Here is a 17,156-nt window from a genome sequence, read left to right on the forward strand (position 1 = left end):
AGGGGGTGAAAAATGGGTTAATGGGGTTAGAAAATAGGATGGAGGACAAATTGCGGGAAATAGGGGAACAATCTGCCAGGGAAATCAAACAAATGGGAGAGCAGATAGAGGAGGTGAAAATCGGGGTAGAAACCAAACTGGATGCTCAGAGGGATGAATTGGGACAGATGAGGGTGGCATCTACAAAAGAGATGGAGGAAATACGACGAGGGGTGAGTGAGGAGGTCTCGGGGCTACGCGAGGAGGTAAAGCGAGGCGAAAAGCGTATAGAGAAAGAGGTGAGAAATAATACGGCTAAGTTACAAGGGGGAATAGAAGATCTGACGGAGGAGGTGGAACAGCTGACGGAGGGACAAACTAAGTTAGTGGAGCAGGTTCAAAAGAACACTGCAGTACTCGGAGGGTTAAAGGCGACACAAAAAGAAATTAAAAATGACTTGATAGCGACACAGAGGCAATGTCAGATGGTACGGGAGGAACTGACAATGAGGGTGGACGAGGTGACAGAGATAATGGAGACAAAGGACCGGCAGGCGAGGATGCACATAGAGACGGTCACGGTAGCCCTAGAGGACGAACTTGAGGAGACGCACCGAGAAATAAAAGAGGTTAAACAAAAACTAGAGGAAGTGGAAGAAGAGGTGAGTGAAATTAAGAAGGGACGGACAGAAACTAAAAGGGAGATAAAGGAGGAAGTCATGGAATATGTACAAGGTCTGTGTTCAAATCATGATGTGATGCTCACTAACCAAATAAAGAGTTTGCAGGTGGCAAAGGAGGTGCGGAGACGAAGTACGGAGGTGAGTGGCAATGTATATGATGTGAGGAAAGCTTCAGTCGGCTTGGGGATTGGTTTGGATCCGGGTGTTCGTGAAAGGCCGTTGGTGAAGTGTGTGACAGGTCAGGTGTGCGAAAAAAGAGGTGTGCGAGAATGTCCGACCATGGGGTGTGTGAGGAAAAAGTGCACGCCGAGGAGTGAGTGTGCCGTCAGGAGTGAGCCGGTCGAAGCGCGTGTGCGAGGGGGTACATGGAAGCGCGGTGTGGTGAGTGTTACAGAGGATGTAACGAGAGAGTGTACACCTGTGGTGAGTGTTACAGAGGATGTAACGAGGAAGTGTACGCCTGTGGTGAGTGTTACAGAGGATGTAACGGGAGGGTGTGCGCGAGAAAGGTGTGTAACGGACGGGTGCATGAGGAAAGAGTGTGCCGTCGAAAGTAAGGGTGAGTGCGCTGTCAAGAGTGGTGGTGAGAGTAGTGAGAGTGACAAGGAGCGTGAGTTGGTTGTGACAGGTGAGCGAGGATGTACACCTGGAATGGAAGGATGCACACCTGGAATGGTAGAGCGTGTGTGGGAAGGCACATTTGAGTTGGTGGTGAGGCACGTGGTTGGGTGTGCGAATGAGAGCACACCTGTGATTGTCACAGAGGAAGTGACCGAGGAGGGGGCGCGAAGAGGTGTGTTGGTGAGGTGTGCGACCAACGAATGTGCGCCAAAGTGTTCAGTGGTCAGGTGTGTGACCAAGTCGGCGAGCGGAATGAGTGTACCGAGGTGTGTCAGGAAAGGTACGAGGAGAATGGGAACAGCTGCATGTATGAGCAAGAAAGGGGTAGCGTATGCTTGTAAGAATCCAGGTGAAGCGTCGACGGTAACCAGGCTAGAGGTTAGAACGACTTATAGCCGAATCAGGCCCTCGGTGCGCGTCGGGCAGCTTCGCGTGCCGCGAGGATCAGCGGGGATCCGAACCACGGCGGTTTCGAAAGAACCGCCGTACGCGATCCACGCTGTGCCTCGCTTGGAACGGCCGCGGCCGGGCTCCACTAGGCGGAGCGGGCAGCTGGATAGGAAGGGTCGTTATGGCGACCACGTTTTGTTGAGACGTGCCGGCAGGTCGAGATCGGGACATTGGATGGCTCCACGCCGAGGTGATGCGTGGGATCTCGGCCCGGGTAAGCCCCGCCCCTGCCCCGAATGCGGGACGCATCCAGCCGCCAGCACAAAAGAATCCGCGTTCATGGCTCGGCTGTACGAAGCCGGGCTGTAGATGTGAATTGGCGCACCGAGAGGATGTAATAAGTAGACGGATGATGATGGTAATGATTTGAAACGAAATTTAGAAAAGTGAATAGAATTGGCAGTAAATGGAAAATTTTTGAATTGGTTGGAAATCTGGACGAACAAAATTGATAGTGAGAGACCCCCGATGTGGTGGGATGGCAAATCCACCATCCCTCACAGACGTGGGGGCAAAGGAGCAATAGTTTATGGGGTGTATGGCAGTGAAAACTAGCCCGGGTGGGTTAGGTTATATTGTAGGGATCTAGAAAGATGACATTAGGTGACGTTAAGTTTAGTTAGTGACTGATACCTGTAGTGGGGACGCAGGTAGATTAGTGTGGATGATAATGACGTGGGAGCGCAATAGTTTAAAGGGACGACTGGGAAGCGCAAGTTTCAGAGGGGAGTAGTTAGCTGAGATGATGCCGTGTGTGTGAGGATTGAACAGGTGAGAATGGAACAGGTGTGATTGCACAGGTGTGCAACTGAACAGGTGTGTGGAGCAGTGTATGAGGGAGTAGTGGTGATTGCGTGTTGTGTTGACCAAATGGTCCAGGAAGAAAGGAGGGTGCAGGTGGCACCAGGTATGATTGCACAGGTGTGCAACGACAGGTGAATGAAGAACAGGTGTATGTGGCTGTGTGGAATAAATGGTAGTGTGGAATATCTGGAGTAGTGGAATGGATGGTCGTGGAGTGAGAATGGTGGAAATAGTGGAGTGGAGTGGATGGTGCGAAGGTGTGAATGGGGGAAGAGTGGACCCCCATCACGGATACCCGGGGCGGGTAGTGCAAGTGTTAGGTAGAGGGTATAGGTAAATTGTGGTTGGATATTGGCATCTGTGGTGCGAGGTGAAAGAATGGTATTTGGATGGGTGCATTAGTGTCGTGGAAATGGCTGGGCGTGTAGCCTGTTAGTGTGTGTAGTTGGTTGGGCGCTCCACCACTGTGAGGATGTCGGCCAGGTGAGGCCGCAGGTGGGCTCTGGGAGCCGGTAGTAGTTGTTGTGGATGGGGCCCGAGGATCCGGAGGACGGACCCGGGTAGCCCAGTGCCAGAGGGCACCATGGGGTGACAGAGCCAGGGGAGGGGCTGTCCCCAGTTAGTTAGGTTAGGGTGAGGAGCTAGGTAAGCTCGGGTGGCAACTACAGTGGTGGAGGTGTGCAGGTGGGTAGACCTGCTGGGAGAGGTACACGTCGCAGCCCAGAAATTGTGCTAGAGCACCGGGAGATGAATCGGGGGAGTGAGACCCCAAATTGAGAAGCACCACAGTTTGGTCAATGGGAATTGGTTATTAGAACCCATAGTGTAAGTTGGCCAATGGATTGGCAGGGAAAGACCCCGGGTAGTGTAAAGTGTGTTAAAGTCATTTAGAAAATAGTTAGGATGAAGGATCTCCTCGCACCATCTGCATCCACTCACCTGAGGTGACAGGTACTCCGCACCATGCCATGTCTTATTATTTTTACTATGCAAATGTTTGGATTGTGAGACGCATCATGACGTGGGTGTGACATTGTGCGTAATTCCATCTCTCCCTCCTTATGAGGATTGATGATGAATTGGTGATGGCAAATTTTGAAGTAGAGGGATTGTGGAGACGAATTTGGTATAGGGGAAATATGGGGAAGACGTGACAGTAGTGACGAATTTGTAAATGTGTAGATTTTTGTACATATGGGGTAAGGGCAAGGGTAGGCTAGGTGACAGGGGGGTGACGTACGGTAGGGACGAGCTTTCTCACTTCGCCCTCCGTACGCATTTCGCCTTGCATTGCCTTATTGACATGTACCCTTGTGACCTTACCCCTCGCTCATTGTATTTCCCTTTTTGTCTCCCACATGACCTGTGCGCCGAGGGGAGCGTGCGTGGGTCGGCCATTGTGCGCCCGAAATTCCCAGAACCAGCTGTCTGCATCGATGCACCACATTATGGACCACATGTCTGTGGCCGAGCACCACTTATGGACCCCATGGGTTGGGGCATGGCCCCTCTGCTGGAACCAGCCATGAGGGCCTGAAATCTTGCTGGCGGACCTTGGCCACAGGGCACCGATGCCCCACAGGTGAACCACACTAGTCGGCCCTGTGGGCCATAAATAAAATCAAATAAAAAAGGGACACATTGGGCACACTTTATTGAAAATAGGCCGCCAGTAAGCAAAGCAAAATGGAAATGACAACATCTGGAAGACAAATAATAATCACCAGCAGAGGGAGCCGAAGAGCAAGAGACCACCTGCAGGGTTAGGGGTTGTTGATTTTATTTTTATTGAACATTCATTGAACAATGGTGACTGCACCGATTGGTGCTTGGGTGTGTATTGGTGCGTTTTTGGGTGCGTTCATGGTGCGTCGATGCAGAGCAGACTGTCTCCCCCCCAGAAAGAACAATTACAGGTCCTGGGTTAGTTTTGTAAATCAAAATAGCGTCAGTGTAAATAATGCTCCCCACCGTCAGTGTTTAGTTTGAAGACCATTCCGCAATTCGGTTAACTGTGGGCGTAAGTCTGTTAGGCAGGGTGCAATGGAGCAGCGGGACACATTTATTTATGTTTTAAAACTGTCGCACTCAGGGTCAGGTTAAAAGTAGAGGGAACTACACCTACGTGTCACACTAAATAAAAGTTGTAGGCCCGGGCCGTGCCTAAGAGGAGGAGGGTGCAGTGTTGCGGATATGAGGACTGTATATATTTTTTATTGTGTGCTTTATTATTGTGATTATTGTTTATTCTGTGCCTCCTGCCTCCGGAGCTGTGTAAAGACCAAAAGGGCGTCCCATAGTCCACAAGCATACACGTCAGCCAAGTAATAGAATATACCTGTTGATAGTTATCTCTTATTCTGTGTTTTAGGGTAAGGCTGTGTCTCCCATTAATTGAAGTACTCCATTGCACCAGTGAAAGAGATAGATTCACTTCCATTCCCATCACCAATTACCTCCGATCCAATTGCCGCCATTGGCCACGAGGCAGGGTTGGGGAAGAAAGGCGTGTCTCCACCTCGTCATAGAGGGGGAGGAGTGAACCAGCCCCGCTAGACCAACCATGAGCCAGGGGTTTGGCTACAGAGGGCGGAGGAAGAGCGGTCGGGGAGGTTCGCAAAGGTTGAGGGGCGGGGGCCTATATAACCCAAGGCAGGGGTGTGGCCAGGGGAGATGCGTTTTTACAGAGGAGAGCAGAAGACAGAAAGGCCAGGAGTTGGTCAGGGATGCACAAGGAGTTGGTCTGAGTTGGTCTGAGTCGGTTGCCTGAGAAGGGTCAGTGGTTGCGTTGGTGAGGAGTCGGTGGTAAAGAGTGAGGGACCAAGAAAGAGAGAGAAAGAGTCCTGAAGCAAGAGAGGAAGTTGTTGAACTGGGTGGGACTAAGCAAGAGAGGAAGTTGTTGGACTGGGTGGGACTAAGGAAGGAGAGAGAACCCTTCACACCAATCCCAACAAGCTCCGCGTTGGCTCCACCAAGCGTTCAGCTCCACCAAGCGTTCAGCTCCACCAAGCTCCGCGTTGGCTCCACCAAGCGTTCAGCTCCACCAAGCTCCGCGTTGGCTCCACCAAGCATTCAGCTCCACCAAGCTCCACCAAAGCTCCGCGTTGGCTCCACCAAGCGTTCACCTCCAGCCATCCACCTCCTGCCATTCCTGCAATTCCCCGCGTGAGTCCGTCTTTTGTTTGTTCTGTCCTGGGTTAATTAAGTCTGTATAAGCTAGTATTTTCCCTGTGTCACCTGCGTCTTATGTGCTTGTAAATAAACGTGACTGCTTTCTTTTTGCTTGTGTGTAAATAGTCAATAAATTCAGTCGTATTTCCAAACCTTTCTTTGCCTTCGTTTTCCTCTTTGCATTCGTCGTTTTTGTCTTTTCCCCTCATTGGGCAGCTACGGTGCAATACGGCCAAAGTTCGGGTGGAATCGGGTAAGTTTGTTAGGTCGCGGTCTTACACCACCGCTCGGTCATCATAACATCTAAACCGCGATCTGTAACAATATATATATATATATATATATATATATATATATATATATATATATATATATATATAAATAAATAAATATATATCTATATACAGTATACATATATATATATATATATATATATATATATATGTATGTATATATATATATATATATATATATATATATATATATGTGTGTGTGTGTGTGTGTGTGTGTGTGTGTGTTACAGGTGTAAGATCTTCAATGCTCTTAAGCTCTTTGAATTTCAGGTGAGCTATGGATCTGGATGCACTTGCTTGAGTGATAAGAAGATGTTTCCTTCTTTTATGCGGACATTTGTCAGTGAAATACATTGGGGGATTGCATTTTCTCTTTTGGTGAAACATTTTGGTTGGAAGTACGTGGGTATCCTGGCAATCGAAGATGCATATATAACCGACACCATTGCAAACTTTCTGGCTGATGCTGAACCTGCTGGCATCTGCATTGCCTTCCAAGAAATTTTACCACAGCACTACAACGAAAAACATCTTGAATACACTGGTAAGACATATGTAATAGAACATTCCATGGAAGATTTTCGCAATTTCATATTTTAACTAGAACGCCACTCAGTAGAGCGCATACTCCCGCCGTGGGTGGCCGCTGCTGAGCCCTATCTTGCAATGGTAAGAAATCCTTCAAAAAATTCCTGGATCCGGAATAATATCCTGAGCTTCACCAAAAACTAATCAATTCTTCCTTATCCCAAGGGCAATCATCCCACCAACTTTCATTCCAAATCCGTTCAGAACTTTTCCAGATATCTTGTTCACAAACACCACAAACACCACAAACACACAAACACCACAAACACACAAACACACGAACATACGAACACACACACACACACACACACACACACACACACACACACACAGACACGATCGAATGCATTAATCCCTGGAGGGAATAATTAGGTCTAAAACTGTCATTGAAAGAACAAACTATAGATGTGAATGAATGCTCAAGGAATAGCTTAATATTATTATTAATGTTACTATATACTGCAATTTTTCCATGTCATTGTGCATATTTAAAGAGATAAGCAGACAAATATTAAGGTTATCGCACAGGAACTTACCTACTGGATCATCAGCTGAGTGCCGTCCATCAAAGAGGCTTCAACTTATAAAGTTCAGAAAATGTCAGGTTTATTTTTTGGAATTACTGAGCTCAAAGAAAACATCAGAAAGCCACATTGTCAAATGCCAACCTGCTTCACAAGGTGGTAGTTTAGTGGCAGTTTGCTTTCATATAACTAGGATAACTAATATACTAATGATGTTATGCTGAATGTAACAATGATTGTGATTATATTCTTGATAATGATGTAATGATAATTGGATGTGGATATCTGCCTTCACAAAGCGATCACCAAGGCTATGCCTCCCCCAACCAATGGTAAGCCTCCCTCGACAAGATATCTATTTGTTGTTCTTCTTTAACGGCCAATATTATCCCACCTTGTGGGTTCGGCTGGGGGAAGCTTGGCCCAAGTATTTCACAAACCGGCCTAGCCAGGCGTTCGACTAGTTAGGGCAGGAATCTGGAATTTGGCCATGGTAGATACTCGTCTACTCTTTGCGAAAGACACCATGGGATCTTTATCGTTCACCAAGCCATGCTGGCAGATGGGACTCCCAGTTTAGCGTCCATGCAAGGGAGGAGAGCGCATACACTGATGAATCACCCTGCCTATGAAACACCAAATTGACAGTTTGGGGCTGGGTCGGGATTCAAAATCAGGCTAGACAGCTTAGAGGCGAGTGTGTGTACCTCTAGGCCATCCTGTCAGCCTCCCGAGAGGCTATATAATGAGAACAATTTTCTGATTGGACAAACCCTATTCGAGTTATGGTGAACAATGTTAAAATGTTTATAATTGGGGCCAGACACTGAAATTATGTCATCAAAAAATAGGTCAACCTGGATACTGTAATTTAGATTCACATTATTGGTACAAAACTTAATTCCAAAAGTCCCAGCCAACTCTGAGATACAGCTCGGAAATTGATTCAGTTTGGAAATTTGGAATACTGAGAGTGCATGAAGAAAAAGATTAAAAAGAGAAATATCATGGATCGGCTCGCGACGCTCGTCTTAACACACATCAATACAGAGACACGTGCTTGTTTTACCTGAGGATAATGACCTGACTGAACTTGAGTTGCTGTGTTGTCATGATTTAAACCACTCATAAGACAAACATTTTTGCACAAATGTATTTGTAATATTGGTGATATTATTTATTTGTAATCTAAAAATGTCCAAGTGGTCTAAAGCCCTAAATGGTCAAATGTCCAATTTGGTCTAATGAGTCTGAAGAGTCTTATGGGTCTTTGGGGTCATAAGGGTCTTTGTAGTCTTTAAGAGTCTCTGGGGTCCTTTTGTCTTTTGTGACATCTGGGTCTTTGGGATATTTTGGTCCTCGATTTTGGGTCGATTGGGTCTTCAGTGACTTTAAGGGTATTTTGGATTTTGTGCACCTTCATAACTTTTAAGCAGGTATTTTTGTTAAGTTTAGCTCGAGTACAAAGCAGATGTAGATGGCCTTTGCATTTTTGGATGCTTTCAAATTCCAATTTAAACCTATACAGTATACTATTGCTCCTGCCACAACCTTTCTATGGAGACCGTTGAAGTAGGAGATCGTTTTATTAAGCACTTATTTATTTCCTTTCTCTTCTGGGCAGCATTATCTCAGACACCTTTTGAGCAAGGAAGCTGATATTTGGATACAACAGTGACGAAGTGATTTGGCTAAAGGATTTTTTTTTATTATTGATTAATCAATTAATCGATTAATTATTTTTTGATGATTCAAGTATTTTAAAAAAGATTTCAAAATTTTCAAAAATTAAATTGATTATAGAATTTTTTCGATTCTTTATGTGCTCGCCAGCGGCATTGCCGGGTGCCAAACGCCAAAGGTGCCCCGGCATTGCCACGTGCTGAAGGATATGCTATTGATTTATTTGGCATAGGAGCAGTGTACTTTGAATGTAGCTCTACTTGTTTTGATTTATAATTTATTCCCCTATGAATACAACCACCGTTACATTTACCTATTTCGGCCTGGCACTCGATGTTTGCTTATCACCCCCCCCCCCCCCCTCCGCCACCACCTCTCCTGTATTTATTACCATCCCCAGATCCTTATCTTGCATGACATACTCCAAGAATGCCTTGTGTATTATGAAATCCCTATTTTAATTGGTCTTCCCCATCCCCACCACTTTACACTTATTTATGTTGAACTGCATTTGCCAAATCATTTGCTCAATCTATCAAAGTATCTAGACTTTCCTGAAAATGATCACCTTCCCGCTCTGCTATCTCCCTTACTTCCAAGCTTTGTGGCATCTGTATATTTATATACAGTCGTGGCCAAAAATATTGGCACCCTTGCACTTTTTTCAAATAATTCACCATTTCTTCCAAAAAAATGTTGAAATTAAAATATATTTTGGTATCCACATATGTATTTCTTTGGTTTGCAGTGGAACAAAACCAAAAAAGCTGAAAAAATTACTGAAAGAAGATTTTTATCGGATTGACTTGAAATTTGAATAGAATTTTCATATCAGCTTATTAAATTCAACCACCAATTATATTTAAGGTCAACATTGGCCAAATTTCTAAAATTGTCAATTTTCATCTGATTAACTTTAAATTTGAAGACGAATTGCATATCGGGTCACTGAATTCAACCACCAATTATTTTTGAGGTTAAAAGGATGCTCTACTGAGTCCCATTCTAATTTGTTCTCTTTTGCAATTGTCACTCTGAGTGATTTTTCATTTCATTATCTCAACAGCTGCCATTCTGCGAGAAAGTAGAGCAAGGGTAATTTTTGTATTGTGGCAGTACAAGGACATTATACCGTTTGGTGAGCTTTTTCTAAAGCACAATATCACAGACAAAACATGGATGGGATACATCGCTTCACCGTCAATAAAGATTCCTAAATATTCGCATATTTATCAAGGATCATTTGGATTTGAAATGCGCACAGGCTATATACCAGGTCTAAATTCATTTTTACAAAGCATTATTCCTAACTACACAAAGACTGTCAATAGAGGAATTAAATGTGTGGAAAATACACTTCCTTGCAAAATGAAAAAAGTGCAAATGAATGATGTATTATTAAATGTGCAGAACAACAGAACTTTAATTGAAACGAAGATTTGCACTCATTTGTTGCCTGAAAATATTTCAATTCAAGTTGTCAACAAAGGAAGGAAACATGCTGCAGTAACCCAAAAAATAAAAAAATATTTGAAATTTCACGAAGGATCAAATTTAGCAAGAAGTAATATGAATACAAGCATTAAAACTACCTTGAGAAATGTTCTCAAACATGATGATAATCGTCATTTCCTTGAAAAGAACGACAACGAATTTCATCACAGTCAAGAAAACTGTAATATGTTGAATGAAAAAAACCTTCAAAACTTATTTTATTCAAACCAAACAACAGACGCAATACATGATCGACATGATTATAATGAAATGCAGCCAATGATACACAACTTTATGGAGAATATTTGGAAGACGGCTTTCAACTGTGGCATATGTAATGGTTTGCAGAATTGTATCGTTTCCAAGAGTCTGAAAGAAGCTGAAGCAGTGTACACAGATGTCGCGGAAAACAGATATGGTTACAATGTATATGTTGCCACATATGCCGTTGCACATGCACTCCATGACCTCACCGTTTGTGTGCCCAGTCATGGACCGTTCATCAATCATACATGTACCTCCAAAGATAGCATCAAACCATGGAATGTGAGTTTCTTTGATTTGGGAAACAACTCTTCTTGAAAAAGGCTTGAGGTTATCCAACACTATTTGAATCGACAAATGTATGCGCATAAATTTTATAATTTAACAAATTTATTTTATAATAAGACTCCTTTAAGACTCCTTTATTATTATTATTTATAGACAATTATCATGCATTGATGTGTGTCATTGGTTGTTATCTCCATATTTGTGTTTCAGTAGGTGTAACCCAGTCCTCCTAGGACACTAAGTATCCTCCTCCAGTACCTTTCGGTGAGGGATCTCGATTAATGGACTAAGTTGTGAAGTTCTCTGAGTTTTGTTGCAGGTGCTCTTTTCAGGATCGTCACTAAGCTCCGGACAACCTCCAACTGTAGTTTGTTTGTGGTTGTGGTCCTGGGGAAGGTTTGTAGGATCTCTGTAAGGTTCTTCTTTATCATTCCCGTTGCTCCAATTATCACTGGTACAATTTCAGCACTCTTCAGCTTCAAAGATATTTTGACAAATGTGCTGCAAACATAAAGCAAATTATGCCGTTTGCAGCTTGATTCGACATGCCATATTTGGGTGTATTTTTTTTTCTGGTTCATAAGCATTTTTATGGTAATTGCAAAGCATGTAATTTTTACTTTTCGATTTTAGATTCTTTATTATCTCAGAAGGGTTAATTTTGTGACAAACAATGGTGAAGTTGTCCATTTTGACAAAAATGGAGATCCACCATCACGTTATGACCTTGTGAATACACAATTGGGTCCTGAGGGAAATGTTCATCTCAAAGTTGTTGGTGTTTTTGATGCTGTGAAAGAAAGTGGATTATCCGTTCATGAACATGAAATTTGGTGGAATGATGTTAAACAGGAGGTGAGAGAATTCATTCTGTTTCACCACACATGGTGATTTAAGGACCGACTGTTCAAATATGTATGTGTTATTAACACATGTATCATTTTGAGGTGTATCATTTGTATCATTTCGTGAATCATTTTGAGGCCAATTGGAAGCATAGTTGTGTGCCAGTTGATGATATAACATGTTTATTGCTGAATTAAGGAAAACTAGTTTCGTCGGGGAAATATTTTTTGCATTACTTTACGAGTGTGTATTCAATTTGATCACCACATTGTAATGGGTTTTTGTTCTTCCTTCGACCACTGACAATGATTCAAGTGCATGTTACGACCCAAAATACCAGTAAAATTAGAGACAACCATATGTATCAAAAATATGCTGTCATTAATTTTGCCTGTCACCTAGAAGATGATAATGATAACAATGTTGTCCTTGATAAGAAAAAAAAGAAGAAGAAATCACAAGGACTCATTGGGTAGGGATAAGTTATTGTGCTTGAGGTTTTATACATATTTTGGATGGGAATATTTTAGAAGTTGTGAGGCCAAACATTTCACATGAAACAGTCGATAATCTTGTAGTCTGTTGATGTTTCAATGTTCCCAATTTTTGGTTTCCTGATCGGTGAAATGGTTTGTCGAGAACGGTGTAGAAGAACTTGACTGGCCTGCACAGAGCCCTGACCTCAACCCCATCGAACACCTTTGGGATGAATTGAATCGCCGACTGCGAGACAAGCCTAATCGCCCAGCATCAGTGCCGGACCTCACTAATGCCCTTGTGGCTGAATGGAAGCAAATCTCCGCAGCAATGTTCCAACATCTAGTGTAAAGCCTTCCAAGAAGAGTGGAGGCTGTTATAGCAGCAAAGGGGGGGACCAACTCCATATTAATGCCCATTATTTTGGAATGAGATGTTCGATGTTCGGGTGTCGACTTACTTTTGGTCATGTAGTGTATTTTGCGAAGTTTTATATTAAACTGTTGAAATATTTCAGAAGATTTGATGCAAAATATTTCATGGGAAATATTGGATTGATATCTTGCAGTCTGGCAAGTTTGTAAATGTTTCCATGTTCCCAATTTTTGTTTCCAGGTTCCAGTATCTGCTTGTAATGAACCATGCTTGCCAGGAACTCGTAAGTTAGCGAAGAAAGGTGAACCCATTTGCTGCTTTAATTGCATTCCCTGTACTGGTGGAGAATACTCAAACAGATCAGGTTTGTATCAAAAGTCATGATATACTGTAGCACATACACGATGGGCCAAATAGCCTCCATCTGCATAAAATTTCCTTGTATTTGTTTGTAAAACTGCAGAATAAAAAGCTTATTGTATTTCTAGAATACTGTAAATGTTACAACTGTAATGTAATGCTGTTCCTGCTCCATGTGTGTATTGGGTTCCGTGTTTTGTGAAATACCAAATGCCCTTGCAACTCTAACGGGATTGGTGAGATCTCGCGAGAGCACACCACACAGCTGAGACTTGACAATAAAGCAGTTGTCTTTCATGGTCTCAGATGTTAACCAAACTCACTGCTTTGGGATAAACGACTATCCATAAATACGGAATGTAATTTCCGAGCTTTGAATACCCAGCTATCGATTGGGATGCAGTGTATTTATTTGGAGAATTCACTCCGTTTCGAGACCATCTTCAGTTCGTGTCCGCAGGCCCGCTATCTGAGCTAACCCCAAAGCAAAAGGCCGGATGGCTTGGCACTTGGATTGGAGCTAATGGACTCAAAGTTTACAAAATGTTCACATGGGGGAAAACTGAGAAAGATGATCCTAACAGGGTGCTCAGTCAGTTTGAAAGGTTATGTTGAAATCTTCCGAGAAAGAACAAGCGGCTTGCCTGGCACTGGCTCAGGCAGCGGAAAGAAGGGAGTGAGGAGACGTTTCATAACTTTGTCAAGGATTTGAGATTTGAGAATGTAGCCACATCAATCATGGACGATATATTGATTTCAGGTTGAGATCGAGCACATCATGACAGCATTTTAAAGCAAGTCATGGAGAGGCCTACATCCTACAATCTCAAGTTGAACATGCAAAATTGCAAAGTCCGCCAATAGGAGGTTCGGTATGTCGGGCGTCTACTTACTGCAGATAGACTAAAGGCTGACCCCTCAAGAATGGAAGCGAGCGATCTGTGATATTCCCATTCCACAGAATAAAGAGGATGTGCGGCATTTCCTTAGATTTGTAGCTTATCTGACGAAATTGTTCCACAACGGCATGAAGTCAATGCACCAATTCAAGCTTTACTGAGAGCTGATAGTGTTTTTGACTGGCAACAAAAGATTTTCGTGAACTACTGCACCTCTGCTTTCGGCAGCCAGTACTGAGGTATTACGACGTGAATGCAATGGTTGATATTCATGCAGATGCAAGTCAAAGCTGTCTCAGTGGCCTCTTAATACAGGAGGGGAAGACTGTTACATACATTTCGTGATCACTCTCGCAATACGTGAATAAGCTACGTGAATGTGTGGATTACCAGAATAAGCTTCCTTTGGAACCGCTCATACTGACCGATTCCATATTTACCCTTCAACCAGGTAGCCGTGGACCTATTTGAGTCAAAACTGTACATTTTATTTGTTTATTATTCGAAATTTGTGGAGGTATGTGAGCTAAAGGATATGAGAAACCGCGCAATGATTAATGCTCTAAAGTCCATCTTAAGGAGACATGGTATATTTGGCAGTCTTAGGGGCGACAATGCATCCTTCTTAGTGTCCAGAGTTCAAATTGTTCTGTTTTGATTACGACATTAATCCAACTATCTCCAGCCCTTGATTTGCTTGTGCTAACGGTGAAGCTGAAAGAGCCGTGCAGACTGTCAGCATTTTTTTGAAGAAAGTGGCATAAATCATCTGGCTTTGTTAGACTATCACAGCACTGCCCTAGAAGGACTACTCTTGTCCCCTGCACAGTTGTCGATGGGTAGAAGACCACATAAGCTGCCTGCAAAGCACAGTTTACTTGTACCAAAATCCTATATCGTTCATGATGTTAAACGACATTTTGACATGGAAAAGACCTAGCAGATGTCTCGTATGATCAGGTAGCTGAGAGTGACAACCTTTATTTCAGGGTCAGCAGGTCTGCATGGAACTAATGGCAGGCACTAGCCAAAGGGTTCCTTTGAGATCATACAAAAACATGAGTTTCCTTGATCCTACGTGCTGAGAGCAGGCAACCACTTGTTCTGCAGGAATCGCCAACATCTCCCATCTTCAAGCAAGCTGACCAATCACACAGGCTGTGTGTGCAAACCAGATATTGGAAGGTCGGCCTATGATGAGCACAACAAATGCTTGTTTCCATTCTCTTGCCACTGATGATGATCACCATCATGTTTCTCCTTTTCCCCCACTGTTGCATTTGATGAACAGTTCTGTGTGCCTGTTGCCTACTGAATATTACTCGCTCAGGTCATGTTTTAAAACGTCTGAACAAATTTTATCTTCGATTTGATTTTCATTCTGAAGGAGAGGAGATATAATGTGATGCAATGTTCTTGCTTCATGGTTTTATCTTTGTTGATTTTCAATCTGTTGATTATTATTCTGTAATTTAATCTTTAAATTGATTTTCATTTTGTTGATTATTATTCTGAAACTTCATGTTTAAATTGATTTTCATTCGACTGATTATTATTCTGAAACTCAATATTTAGGTTGACTTTCATTCTGTTTATTTTCATTCTGAAGGAGAGGAGATGTAATGCAATGCTTTCCTGCTCCATGTGTGTGTTTGGTTCGGTGTTTTGTGAAATACCATATGCCCTTGCGACTTCAATGGGATCGGGTGAGATCCACCATGTAGCTAATGGCCAACTTACAACAATTCAGTATAAGGCTTTTGCAACAATTTATTTTGACAGTAATAAAATAATTCCCTGTATATTTTAACATTCAGACTCTGAAGACTGCCTTGGATGCCCAATAGATTTGTGGTCCAATGAACAGCACAGCGACTGTGTACACATGCCAAAGGAGTATCTGGCTTTTTCAGACCCATTGGCACTTGTTGCATTAGCCATTGGATTTGTTGGACTCATGATGACAGTTATTGCAATGCTAATGTTTATTAGACATAGAGATATTATTTTGAGTAAATCAATAAACTTCGAATTGTATGTCATTTTGTTGATGGCATTGAAAGGATGCTTTCTGGTAATTATTTTATTTATGGGAAAACCTACAGACATTACTTGTCAACTCCAAAATACTTTGACCCTGACAACGATAACAGTTGCTATCTCAAGTATCTTCTGCATGAGCATTGGAGTGTTTATTAATTTTAAAGGTAAGTATCTTTTTCGATATATTTTTATTGTACTTTTTAATATCGTTAAAACTGCATCAAAGATCCTCTTTTTCAATTCAAGGCAGATATTCATTTCAGATCAAAACATTTGTTAAGCTTTTGAAGCGAAAGCATTATCAGAATAGGTTTTTGTGTGTGTGTGTGTGTGTGTGTGTGTGTGTGTGTGTGTGTGTGTGTATGTGTGTGTGTGTATGTGTGTGTGTTTGGTTGTTATCTCCATAATTTGGGTTTTAGAAGGCGGAACGGAGTCCTCCTAGGACTGAAGCGAAAAGCAGCGTTAGGCATTCGATTGGGTACGTGCGTGTGTGGCGTACATGCATCTGAATTTTTAAAATTCATTTTCTTAGCAACTGTTGGTCCGATTGGCACGAAATTTTACCATAGGAGCATCACCGTCTATAGAAATTTCTTATTCGGAATTATGATGTCATAGGTCACGTGGTACGGACGCCATCTTGGAAAAACTTTACACCTCTATCTCCCAAACCACTCAATTGAAAACGTTGAAATGAGGCTCATTGTCAAGTACTCCCCATGGGGAATAAAATATGTTGATGATGATGGCATCAGTCCTTCATTATGACGTCATAATTCGACAAGTACAACTTTTGAATTGATGAGTATGAAAACAATTTTTCCTCTGCAACTATTAGTCGGATGGACACGAAATTTGGATAGGAGTGACTCCTTCTGTATAATTTTCCAATGCGAATTATGACATCATAGGGCACTTAGTACAGGCACCATCTTGGAAAAATCGAAAAATGTTGCACCTCCATATCTCTGAAACCACTCTACAGAAAAAATTGAAACATTGCTCATTGACAAGTACTCCGCATGGGGAATAAGATATGTTAATGATGATGTCATCGATGCCTTCATTATGATGTCATAATTCGACAAGTATAATGCTTCATCCGATCAGTAGGAATTTTTTTTTTCTGCAACTGTTGGTCTGATGGACAAAAAAATTCACCATATAGTGGGGGGGCCAATGTAGCAGATTGAAATGCCCGGTGAAATTGCTTGTTAATTTTTGGACACTGGTTGGGCTGTCTTTAGGGATGATATAAGTTCTAGAAAAAATATGTCTCCAATTGTTTCAAGTTCTTTATGGCGGCCATTTTGG

The 17,156-nt window shown here is 42.6% G+C and overlaps 1 long non-coding RNA gene across 4 annotated transcripts in view; it reads left to right on the forward strand.

Moving 5' to 3' along the window:
* The window catches only part of LOC137423212 (uncharacterized), a 143,994-nt gene extending 128,158 nt beyond the window's left edge, over positions 1–15,836 (forward strand). For 3 of the 4 annotated variants that reach the window (XR_010983652.2, XR_013622747.1, XR_013622748.1), the window contains 2 exons: positions 12,781–12,904; positions 14,910–15,836. This is a non-coding gene — a long non-coding RNA (uncharacterized LOC137423212). Of the gene's footprint in view, positions 1–12,780; positions 12,905–14,788 lie in introns of all 4 variants that reach the window. The other variant, XR_010983653.2, reaches the window with a different exon arrangement.
* Positions 15,837–17,156: the final 1,320 nt, after the last annotated feature.

This window comes from Myxine glutinosa, chromosome 3, assembly GCF_964187855.1.
Source record: "Myxine glutinosa chromosome 3, kmMyxGlut1.1, whole genome shotgun sequence".
Lineage (NCBI taxonomy): Eukaryota > Metazoa > Chordata > Myxini > Myxiniformes > Myxinidae > Myxine > Myxine glutinosa.